At 30.6% G+C, this 12664-nt stretch overlaps 1 pseudogene; it reads right to left on the bottom strand.

Annotated features, from left to right (window-relative positions):
- Positions 1-468: 468 nt before the first annotated feature.
- LOC106338941 lies at positions 469-3713 on the bottom strand (annotated as a pseudogene).
- Positions 3714-12664: the final 8951 nt, after the last annotated feature.

Here is a 12664-nt window from a genome sequence, read left to right as displayed (position 1 = left end):
GGATTGCCATTAACCAAGACAAGAGAAGAAAGTCCGTCGGCCACATCAAGCCCAACCGCGGCCGTAAGGAGGAGAAAGAGTCGGCCAATGATCTAGCCGACTTAAAACTTAAGATGTTTTTCTTTTCTATGTTTTAGTAGTTTTCCTATTTCCTGTTGGATTATGATTTGTACTTTTTCCTTTTATCTTTATCTTGTAATCCTTATATAAGGAACCTCTATGATTCATTAATAAACACAGAAATATTCAGTTTCTAAACTATCTAATTACAACAAAATCTACATATAACTGTTGCTTATTAAATTTAAAATTTTTACATATAATTATAATCATTGTTATATGTAGATTTGTTTTTAAATTTAAATTTTAAAATTATAGATTGAATAGTTTATGAAATGTCATTTTTAGAGTTATTACATGTGTAAAAGTGTAAAAAAATTACAGAACAAGGTAGAACAGATCAAAATTTTAGAACATACAGATCATTCCATATTCGTAGGAGTATGTTTCATGAATTTTGTACGAGTAGCACTTTATCACTTCTATACTATTAAAGCAGGATCCTATTGTCATAATTACCTTAGGGGCATGTTTCCTTCACTAACATTGCATGTTTCATTAAGGGCAATTAAGTAATATTAATAACAAATATATATTGGGTCATTATTTTTGGATCCAGCCCAAATCAAATCTCTTTTGGGCCATTTGGGCCTATTAAAAAATCAGATTCAATTCTCACCTTTTTTTTTTCCTTTGGACCATTGAGTCCAAGTTCAAATAATTTTTTTTCAACTATTCATAATTATTATTTTTTTCTTTTCTTAATATAATTTAAGCATTCATAAAAATAATTGAATTTTTTTATTGAAAAGTATAAATCTTTATTAAAAGTATATAATTTTTTAATTAAAATATTAACCCCATAATAAAATTAATTTATCAGAGTTATACCAACTTAATTCATTAAAAAAATAAAGTTTAATTTTTTTAAAGATAAAATTTTGAAGTCTTTTATAAAATAAAACACAAATATATGAAAATGTGACATTTACTAAATATTTGTCAATTGAAAAAAAAACAAAAATAAACCCGCGCTTTCAAAGCGCGGGTCAAAATCTAGTTTCAATTATATTCAAAGCTACAATGCACTTGCAAAACCCTTTCTCGTGGGACCTACATAAAATATACAAATTTGCCCTTAATGAGAAGAAAATTAGATCTTTTTTAGATTAGAGAAAAGATAAAATATGTTTCTTTATTATTATTTAATGTACTTCTTAATATTTTGTTTTTCCTTATTTTTAAATTAAAAATACATATAACAAATTTTGTTGATATAATAAATTATGTTTTTTTATTCTCTATAATTTGATATCCACTTTGATATATATTTTTTTTGTTATATTTTAAAATATCTACTTGTACACGTATTCAATGATTGTGTTATGGATGAGTGATATGTGGATGTTTGAAGACCGTAGATAACTACATGTATAATATAAGCATGAAAAGACACACGTGGATGAGTGTGGGAAGATAGCGTGGACGGGTAAGCATGGATGGGTAAATATGGATGGCTATTTGTGGATGAGTAAAATTATGATTAAAATTCAAAATTTAGTATACTACATATCTCATGGTGGAGGATTGTGACGAGCTCGAACCACCGCAGCTTCACCGAGCTCATCCACGACGATGTTGAGCTCAAAATCAATGGTGTGGCTGGTTTTGGAGGAGGAGCTGACTCGTTTTAACTTTTTAGTTTGTTTAGCTTTGTTTTCAACACTCAAGCTTGTTTTTTTTTCCTAGACATGTATGTGGTCGTAATTGGTTTGAAGTTATTAATTTGTTCATCCTTGATATTGTGGACACATTGGCATCCATATCATAGCCTTTCAATATGTTACATTTTTTTAATCAATGTTTAGTGTTTGAGTTACTACTATATCCACCACATCAAGCTTCAATTTCATATCCACAGATTTAAGAGATATTTGTTGTTCTTTATTCATGGTTATGTTAGTGTCCATATCCACTACATAATCAAAATCTTCTTTCCTGTCCACAGACAAACATTGTTGTTGGGGTTGTGTCATTAAGCTCAGCTATTGTGGAGCTTTCTCTGATGAAACTTCTGGAATTTTTACATTCATCTACGTCCACGCATCAGCCGTTCACACATCATCCATCCACGCATCAAATGTCTATTAAGGGAAAATTGTCCACAGTTTATTGATGGTCCACAACAAAGTGTCTCACATATAAGAAGTGGCTCTGAATGTAAAGATAAGTCAAAAAGTGGCCTAGAGAGTAATCAAGTCATGTTTAATTCCATGGCTTATGAGTATACAAAATCGAGTTCCCACTCACACCACAACCCTCAGGAAGCTCTTTAGCTGAGCAGGAGACATTTCCCAAGTCTCCAATAATAAACACACGGTCTCCTATATCTTTAACCAGCCTCCACATCCAACCTACACACTCTTAATGTTAACCGACTTAAGTATAATCTACCGCCATTACGAGAGATGATTTTCTCAACCAGGAAAAGCTCATCATCACCAGAAGGAACCAGAGAATTGCATGAACAACAAGTTCAGCAGCTCCAAGGGCTTCAGAGGAGTCAGTTCCAGGAAATGATGATCAAAAGTGAAAACGTCTCCAATAAAAAAGATTGCATAAAACCTGCCTCTAAAAGTGACTAAATCATCGCACGTAGCGTCTGAGAGTCTCTGAAGCCGCATCTGCCTCATTTCATCACTTCTTAACACCAACACAACTTTATTGTAGTTAAGGAGAACAACAAAAATCTCCTCCCTCCTTGTTTAGCGAGAGAATAGCCACACCTCTGTATTCTTTAGCATTGCAACCAAACATTCTGTACTGATGGCAAAGAGGGAAGATCTGGCAGTCGAGCATGTTCATCAACTTTGGATCAGATGATCCTAGAATCTCCACTTTCACTGAGCATTGGTTAGGAGATGGAAGCTCTTCGGACTCATCTCTGCATATCCCTCCCAAGCAGACTCGGCAGCAATAGCTCGTCGGGGTCTAAAGAGGAAGAGAGGGATCTTCTCGAGGCTCCACGAGCTTTGTTATCGAGCGTGGGAAGAGCGTAACTTGGGCGTGATAGGTAAGAAGGAAAGGGTAATATGGATCGCCACAAGGTGTAAAAAGCGCGAGCATGAACAACATCAAAACAGTCCTCCAGATTCTTGGAGATAACGTGGAGTAGCTCTTCAGGGAGAAGAGACCAGTCCAGTACTACGGACACCGTGTTCTCTGATGGAGACAGAGTCATCTTTGAAACCTGAAAAGGGACTTAATCTTCTTTACAGAGTATAAACCTCAAACAACAATAATAAGAATATGTCAAATTTAGTAGAAAAGAGTTTTTATTATTTACACTATCTGATAGAAGAGACGAATCTGACATCACTGATGATGTCGCAGGTTCTGTCATTTTCACTGTTTGCTTCGATTTCACAACCTGAAGAGAATAAAATTAAGCATCTTTGGGTCTAAGGAAACAAGAAGAGAGAAGAAGACTAATCGCACAACGGTCTGGAACTGAAACATTTTCAGAGAATCAAATCCAATTCTAGAACATATGTTTGTGTTTTTTTTTTGTTGCTAGTTATTACCAAACAAAAGGGAGAGAAAGAGTCAGTTACCCAAACCATGATTGGTGTCTTCTTCTTTCTCGGTGCCATCTAAAATCTGTAAGAAATTTTAAGTTTCTTCTAGGGTTTGTTGTCCGGTAAACTGTAAAGAACCATAAACAACGGAACCGCCTGTCTTGTTAAATAAACGGGGGTGATTGGTTGGGTTTTATCTCCTACTTTAGCTTTATTTATTTTTAAATCACTAAATTTTACCAATCTTGTTGTAACTTTACTTTTAAAAATTAAAGTTTACATCAAGTTTTTATTTAGTTTTACCAATCATGCTTTAGCTTTATTTTTAAAACTACAGTAAAAAAAATAAAGTAAAAATTTTTCTTATGTATTTTAGGCAAAAACCTTACATCTTCTTTTTATAAGCTGTAGAATCTGTAAATGAAAAAAAAATATCTGCAATATCAAATAAATTATATAATCATAACAAAAACTTTTATAAATATTTTAATTTTGAATTTGAGTGTTTTTAAATTATTAAGATATTTAAATAATATAAATATTATTTACATATCACATTTTAAATTACAATAAATTTTGATAATTACAATAAATATTGATGTGCTTCCCGTCTCTGGGTGATCTGCTATCCACCGCCATTACCCGGATAAACGGTCGATTCTTGCATCCTAGTCTCGATAATCGCATCCTCACAACCATCTTTCTCGAATATGTAAAAATAATCAATTCGACTGAGCTTCAGCAGTATTCGATTAGATTTTAGGGTTCATGGTCTTTTTCCTGTGTCCTCCTCAAATGACGTCGTTAAACATGTCCGCTCTTGCGTTTTCTTTTAGGGAAATTGAGCCAGATAACTATAAAATAACATGTAATTAAGAATCTAACCCAAAAAAAAACAACTCTAATATTTATAAAATATATACTATATTACCCTTTCATTAACCGGTTGACAAAAATAAATAAAAATTTTTCTGTCACCAGTCACCATCATTAATTTTTCCATTACAGCTATCGTTTCATCTGTTTCAACCACACTTCTTCACTAACTATCTTTCTTTACCAACCATCTCTATAATCGTTTGTTGCCAACAGAAATTTATAATTAGATGATAGCGATCAAACCGGTAGAGGTAAAGGTTGAAATAAATCATGTGGATATGCTTATTGATTAACTATACGATGATTAAAACACATAATAGTGAAGATGAGAGTAAAAATCGAAGAAGATGAACAGTAATAATTATGCAGCATACTATTCTATTCAAAATTTGAATAATATGTATTATTCTATTTTAATAATATTTGATATTATGTACTATGTGCATATTTTGATATATGAATTAGGGTTTAGAGTTTCTTTTTGGGTTTAGTGATTAGTGTTTTGAATTTAGTTTTGGAAGGTTTGAGTTGATGTTGGGGTAAGAACATTTCAAAATCAGAACAATATATACTATACTATTTCGTTTGTTACTATTCTACTTTAATAATACTTCACATTATATACTATTTGCATATTTTGATATTTAGATTAGGGTTTATAGTTTCTTTTAGGGTTTAGTGATTTGTGTTTTGAATTTAGTTTTAGAAGGTTTGGGTTGACGTTTGGGTAAAAACATTTCAAAATCAGAACAATATGTACTATACTATTTTGTTTGTTAATATTTTATTTTAATAATACTTCATATTATATACTATTTGCATATTTTGATATCTGGGTTAGGATATATATTTCTTTTTAGGGTTTAGTGACTAGTGTTTTTGGTTTGTGTTGATGTTAGGGTAAGCATTACCTTTTTCACTGCAATCATAGACATTTCAAAATTTGAATAAATACTATACTATTTTGTTTATTATGTACTATGTGCATATTTTGATATTTGGACTAGGGTTTATGGTTTCTTTTAGGGTTTAGGAAGATTTGGATTGACGTTGGGGTAAGAACGTTTCAAAATCAGAATAATATGTACTATACTATTTCGTTTGTTACTATTCTATTTTAATAATATTTTATAATATATACTATTTGCATGTTTTGATATTTGGATTAGGGTATATTTCCTTTTAGAGTTTAGTGACTACTGTTTTTGGTTTAATTATGGAAGGTTTGTGTTGATGTTAAGGTAAACATTACATATTTCCCTTCAATCATAGACATTTCAAAATTTGAACAAATACTATACTATTTTGTTTATTACCATTAGCATATTCCATTCTATTTACTTTTTATCACAACAACCGATCTTTTATAATTATTATATCATCCTTCAGACATCTCAACATCATTTATTTACCGGTTACTTACATAGATGAATGATACAACCGGAAGAAAAGAGAACAGATGCTAAAGAATCTAATTATGTCAAATCAAATGCTATATTCTTAATTTTATCTCAAAAATTGGCCATTACACCAATTAGCCCTTTCTTTTACGTAGTTAAGAAGTCAAAAGTCAATACTATCTTTTTGTATATAAAATAAAATTTCACCGCGCCGTAACGATCACCTTAGATTTCTCTTGCCACACCTTAGGAACTGGTATTGAGAACATGAGAGTAAGTGTTAGAATCAAATCTCTTATAGTGTGCTTGATTATGAATCCTTAATTTATCTTCTTCTTTCTTTTAATTGAGTATTATTTATTTCGATTTATCAATATAGTATACTTTTTTGAATGTTCTGATTATGTTTCTGACAAAAGATTTCCAACCTGGACAGGAAAAGTATGCACTGATGAAAAGCTGCCTGAGAATTCATCTTTTTCATGAACCAAGATCGATGAAGTTTCTGATGAATCAAGAACTGAGAAGGTGGAAACGATTCACATGGAAAGATTTTGATGCTTGGAGATGTTTTCGATTTCAGACTTGCAAGATGCATCTGTTGGTAATCAAGACACATAATTGGATGTGAATGACTATGATGATGATGCTGGTATGGAGAAACAAGGAACTGATCTTGTTCAAAGTGTTGCAGTGAATGCTGGTATCGCAACTGATCAGGTTCACGTAGATTCAGTAGAATATGATAAGAAGGTTTCTAAATGCAGTGGGAGTAAGACGGAGGAAGTTCACACTTCCAAAACTAGTTGAATCTAATGAAGCTTTAAGTTGTGGAGTCTTTGGAAACTAATAATGAAGTGATCGAATTGGAAAATCCTATTATTAGTAGTCAGGTTTCATCAGATTTTATTCATCAGATGGTCATATATGACAATGTGGAAAAATGAGAGATAATATGGAGATGATAATGCCAATATGTTTATGTTAAATTATTTACTTGTTTTAAAAGGCACGAGGACATGTCTCACAAGAGGAACTAAGGAAGAGGTATTGGAGAAGGCACTAGCTAGTAAGTGTACTTGTTCTGATATTGAGATACTGATCATAGAAAATGAAGTAAAGGAGATTGATCAAACTTCCAAAAACCCAAGAAAAGGTATTCGTACGACCATGATCTCTCCAAATGCCACATGGGTGATAAGTGATTGTTTTCGCACAAGGTCTAAATCCAATCTTGATCTTCTCGTGATGTTTCTTCCCGAGTCAATATATATATTTGATGATTTAGATGGTATTAAACCAATTTTCACTCAATAGTGTACCACACGGTCTGCTTCATATACCCATAGTGCAAATGTAAAAACCCCATCATAAATTATCATATATCAGTTATTACGAAGTAAACAAATGTATTCCATATAATGCATTTTCCAACCGCACCATACTAAAACTCCACTTCACGTTTAAAACTATTTGTCTCACCGCATTTGCCACGGCTTGAAGCCTTAACATGTGAGCAATTTACCTTTTTATGCTTTGATGTATAGTTTTCATTAGCCTTTGTTTATAATCAAACTTATATTTTGAAAATGAAAAAATATTAGAAAAATAGAAAAAAATATAAGAAGATAGAAATTGTCACATGAAGATCCTCTCCATGAAGAGGAGTTTTTCGTTTAATTCTTTTGTTTTATTTTTTCCAAGTTCTTTGTGAAGATTTTTATTCTTATGCCATTACATCCAATTTTTTATCAGATCAGTTACTATACTATTAATATTTTCACTTACTTAACTCATATTAAAATGTTGATTTTGAAAAAAAAAATGGTTAGGAAACATGTTATTATTCTATACAATTATACACACTTTTAATCCACAATATTACAAACTTACACATTTCATCTATCTTATTATTCTCTCTTACCATTTTTTCTTTCTTCAATCTTGCACATTTTCTTCCGACTATAAACTTATAGTTTAAGAGTTTTAAAATTGAAAACAAGTTTTATAAGAAATATAGAGATATTTAAGACATATCCAACGTGTTGCATCTAGAAGTGTCTTAAATCTCTATGCACTAATAAAAGTCCATCATTCGTTGGGTACATATACCTTATAGGATTAGGAAAATTTACTTTTTCTAGATAAGTATGTATTACTAAAGAGATAAGGAAATGAAGTTTTGAGGCTGCTATAAATATTGGTTTAGGGGTTGTAAAGTTATTCATTCACATAATAATATACAAACCCTAAAACGAGTATTTGTCTCAATTTGTATTGCTCTTTGTTTTCTTCTAGTTTAATTCGTCTTTGTTCACAACACAACATTAGTACTCTTTTATCTCATTCTCTTCTGTTAGCGTCTTCTGTTATTTGTAAGGTTGACATGTCATTTCAAGTCTCCATATGTTTATTTTTTTCTTAAGTTATAATCACTATTTTTCTCTCTTAAAGCTACATATAGATAAAGATAAGGTAAATAATAAAAAAAATAATAAGAGAAATATGTTGTAAATGACTATCTCGATAATAAAATTTCATTATTATTTAAAAGAAAATTGAATAAGCATTTGACAACTAATATGTAAGAATAAAGACAATAGCGAACTATAAAATAGTTGTATTAGTTGCAATTTATTCGACAAAACTAAGACCAAATACATCACTGGCTATATATAAAATGGATGAGATAAAATTGACTTGAGATTAATTTTGTAGCTTTTGATATTTATAATCATATACATTGAAATTTGGTGCTTGTTTCACATTTTCACTATGCAGCAACTTGTTAGAAAATAGCGATATTGGGAATGGTTTAAGCACTATTGAACATAGATGTTTGCATGCAACAACCACAAGAGTTGTGCATTCGGCACAATGTGATATTTGATGCAAACAAAGGCATTAACAACATCAAAAACGCTTTCAGTTTAAATGTTAACATTAATTTTAAAATGATAATAGTTAATTTCTTAAATTATTTGCTAGAGATAATTTAATCCACACCAATTTGTAAAATATTTTTCTAAAATATGTATTAGTATTTTATTGTGTGTTTCTTAATTCAAACATTTGGATCAGATAGATTGTTTGTACTACAAGAAACACACTTATTCTGCATGATACTTATTTCAAATTCAGCATACTAGATGTACTTCACATATGAAATCATCGATCTCATACCATCAAAAGCATTGCCACAATTTGAAAATTTAACATAAAACTTTTTTTAAGGTTTGATGTATAGTTTCCATTAGCTTCGGCTTATAACCAAACTCGTTTTCAAACTTAGCTATCAACAAAATAAAGGGAAATTGAAAGGAAATAAAGGAAAAGATAAATGTTTTAATGAAGACTGAACAAATAACCAAACCTGCCTAGTGAATCATTATATATTTAAAGGTTAATATTGTTGTATAAAAAATAAATAGACTAAATTTCATTCAACTTTGCAATTAGTTTTGTAGTTTAATATATTTTTCATTTTTGCATTGGGATTTAATAACTAATCTATTTTACATGTTCATTTATGCAGCAACTTGTTGGCAGTGGCGATAGAGAGAGAGAGAGAGCGGTTCAAACGTTATTGAACATCGGTGTCGTCATACAACAACAACTAGAGTTGTTTATACATCACATAGTCAATCATGTCAAATTTGATGCAAATGAAAGCATCATCAACCTCAAAAGCGCTCTCAGTTTCATAATATCACCTGGTGTTTGCGTGGAAAGTTAATGCGGTGGTTATGATCGACAATTGGTGTTGAGAAAATGCACCCATCCACGTGTAAGTAAACTATATTCTTTATTTTTCCTAGCTATGTAATGATATTATATATAAATAATTTTGATTAACTATGGTTTATGTTTTTAGTTGATTAATTACCATATGGTGGATGATTTACTCATTTGATCAACATTGATGATGCTGAACTTGAAGAGATAGTTAGTAAACAAAATGTTATTGGTCTCATACAAATCAGTAATGACGTACATGCTATGATTATACTAGAAGCGTATGTTAAATTTCAAGCTTGTTTTATTATTGATTTTTGGTTCAAGTTGAATCTAATGATATGTCTATTTTGCAGAGGATTTATCAACATGACCTTACCACATATCCGTGTAACCCGAAAGTGCATAATGTTCTTATAGTTGGATTTGGAGATTCCGAAGGAAGGCATTACTGGATTGTGCAGAATTTGTGGAGAGTAGGTTAAGGAGATATATGTGTAAGTGTATCGTCTGCCCAGACCTAGATACTCAATCTCCTAGTTCACATAGATCATTATTCTTAATAAAATAGACTATTTGAGACATACAAGACCAAATGACGGAGCTTGATTTATTTAATTTAAACTTTTTGAGTGTATGAAGGCAATATTACGAAAGAACTGAGCATGATGATTTAATTCAAAGTTTCATACTGAGCATATTATTTACGCTTGCCATTTTATAGGATCATTACATAGCCTTTCTCGAATTCGTGATCATGAAATTTATTTTTGCAACAAAAATAATTTGCTCTTCATGCCTTCTCAGCAAATGCTGGTTGAATTGGTAGTTAACTTTCACTTCTACTAGTACCTACATTTTATATTCAAAATCGGGCCTTCCACCGATGAAGTAGTCCTTGCAATTGAGTGGTATGAGATTTATTCTACCCCAAATAAGTTGCAAATGAACATCAATATAGTACATTTTGATTGGATCCACAGAGAATAATTACACAGTGATTCTTATATTGAAATTAAAATTAAATGAAATCGTTTCAAGTGGTGAAAACAATCTGAAATGACGTAAAACTTATATTTAAAACATTGGATATTATTGAAATTTTGGGGTTGATGATTTATTTTATTTTTAGATACTAAAAAAAAAGCTAGATGCAGCACACAAAATTTTTCATCTTAGAACTCAAAATCTACAATTGGTTGCATTCATGTTCGATATGTTCAAGAAAAATGTTTAGAAATAACATTAGCATTCTAATCTATCCTCATATTCAGTTCAGGTCAAATAACGATATGATGTCCAAGCGGTGATTTTCCTAGATTAGAGGTAGATGGTCTGTTTAGTAGTATTCATTAAGAACGTAATGAAAATATGATTATTTTTATGTACATAATTTGTCATTATATGAGTCAAAATCTATCTATCAGATTTTCAAACAAAAACCCTCTTTATAAATTTTTATTTTCAACAAAAAATTACTCATCATGATGAAATTAAACAAAATAAAATAGAGATCATGGTTCAAAATATTCTTCCAAGACAATAGCTAATAACAAAAGGATTTTCTTTGTGTGGACTAAAGTAATGTAGTTGTTCTTGTGTATTTTATAGGTGTAAAAACTAAAAAGTGGTTAAGAAGAATTGTTAAAAATTGTGTGAAACTTTAAAATGCATTTTGCTCCAATAAACTACTTTTCTGCTCTGACGGTCGATGAACTCACAGTATCATACTCCAAATTTTAATTGTCAAAATATTTTGGTATCCACTTGATATAGTTTGAATGTTTTTTTAACTAAACAATGAACTTCTTACTGAGAAAACATTATATAGTTTGAATGTTCACTACAAAAAAATAGAGTTATTGTGACGAATATTTAAGACCGAAATTATTCGTCACATGATTGTGACGATATAGATGCCATATTGTAACGAAAATTTTGAGTCACAAATGTGTAGCAGTTTCGTTATAATAGTGTGACGGAATAAAACGTAGTAAAAGTTTGTTTCAACTTGATACAAAATGGTGACGGAAATAACTGCGGTAACAATTGTGACTGTATTGTGACCATTGTTAGTTGCAAATTAGTTATGAAACTGTGACATAATACATAGTATCAATTTACGACTATAAAGGTGACTAATTATGAGTCACTAATTAGTAATAATAATAACTGTGACTGTATTTTTTTTTTTTAAACTGGTTTTAACTGTGACTGTATTTTTGACAACATTTTTCGTTTATTACTAACGTATCGATGTAACAAATTTACATTACTATTTGACTGTTTTATGCTATCATAAATTGTAACATAATAGCTACAACAATATGTCATAGTTAAGATACAACCACATTACATTTAAAAAATAATAATAATGGGTTATTAGAAATTAGGTTAACGTTCATTACGAAGATCATTAGTTAAAAGGAGAACTAGTGCTAATGATTTATGCTTTTATCAAATATACTTGTTATTTTTTCTGTAAGCTACTTTTATTTTATAAATTTTGATAATGAAATCCTATATTCGGGCTGTTATTGCTGTTTTTTATTTTTAAAGATATCCCCTTGTTTGAGTTGGAAGAAGAAACGAAATCATAAATTCAATAAGATGGATGATCTAAGCTTAACAACGAACTTTAAAAAAAATAAAGAACTGACTATATGGCTCATTTTGATCCCTAATGATGAACTTCCATCATATATCTCAATCTTATTTGGTTCTCAAATTAAGTATTTAATCCTTTCGTGAATTTACCAAAAAAAAGATTAAAATATAGGATTCTCGGTTGTACTTTGGGCCAGCGAAGCCCATTTTCCTTTTCTATTCTTTTTCTGCCAAAAAGCTGTGTATATAAATATGTAAGCATCTTCCTCAACCTAGAACCCAATACCTAGCCGTCAATGATTGAGAGCATGCGAGGTACCGTTCTCGTCCTTTCTTTTTCTCTTCCCCTTCATATATTTTTCTAGTTATCTCCTATCCCTTCTTCTTCTCATGATTTCGTTGGTC

This window comes from Brassica oleracea, chromosome C4 (assembly GCF_000695525.1).
Source record: "Brassica oleracea var. oleracea cultivar TO1000 chromosome C4, BOL, whole genome shotgun sequence".
NCBI classification, from domain to species: domain Eukaryota; kingdom Viridiplantae; phylum Streptophyta; class Magnoliopsida; order Brassicales; family Brassicaceae; genus Brassica; species Brassica oleracea.
Note: the sequence above shows the minus strand (reverse complement) of the source record. Positions and strands in the feature narration are given on the sequence as shown.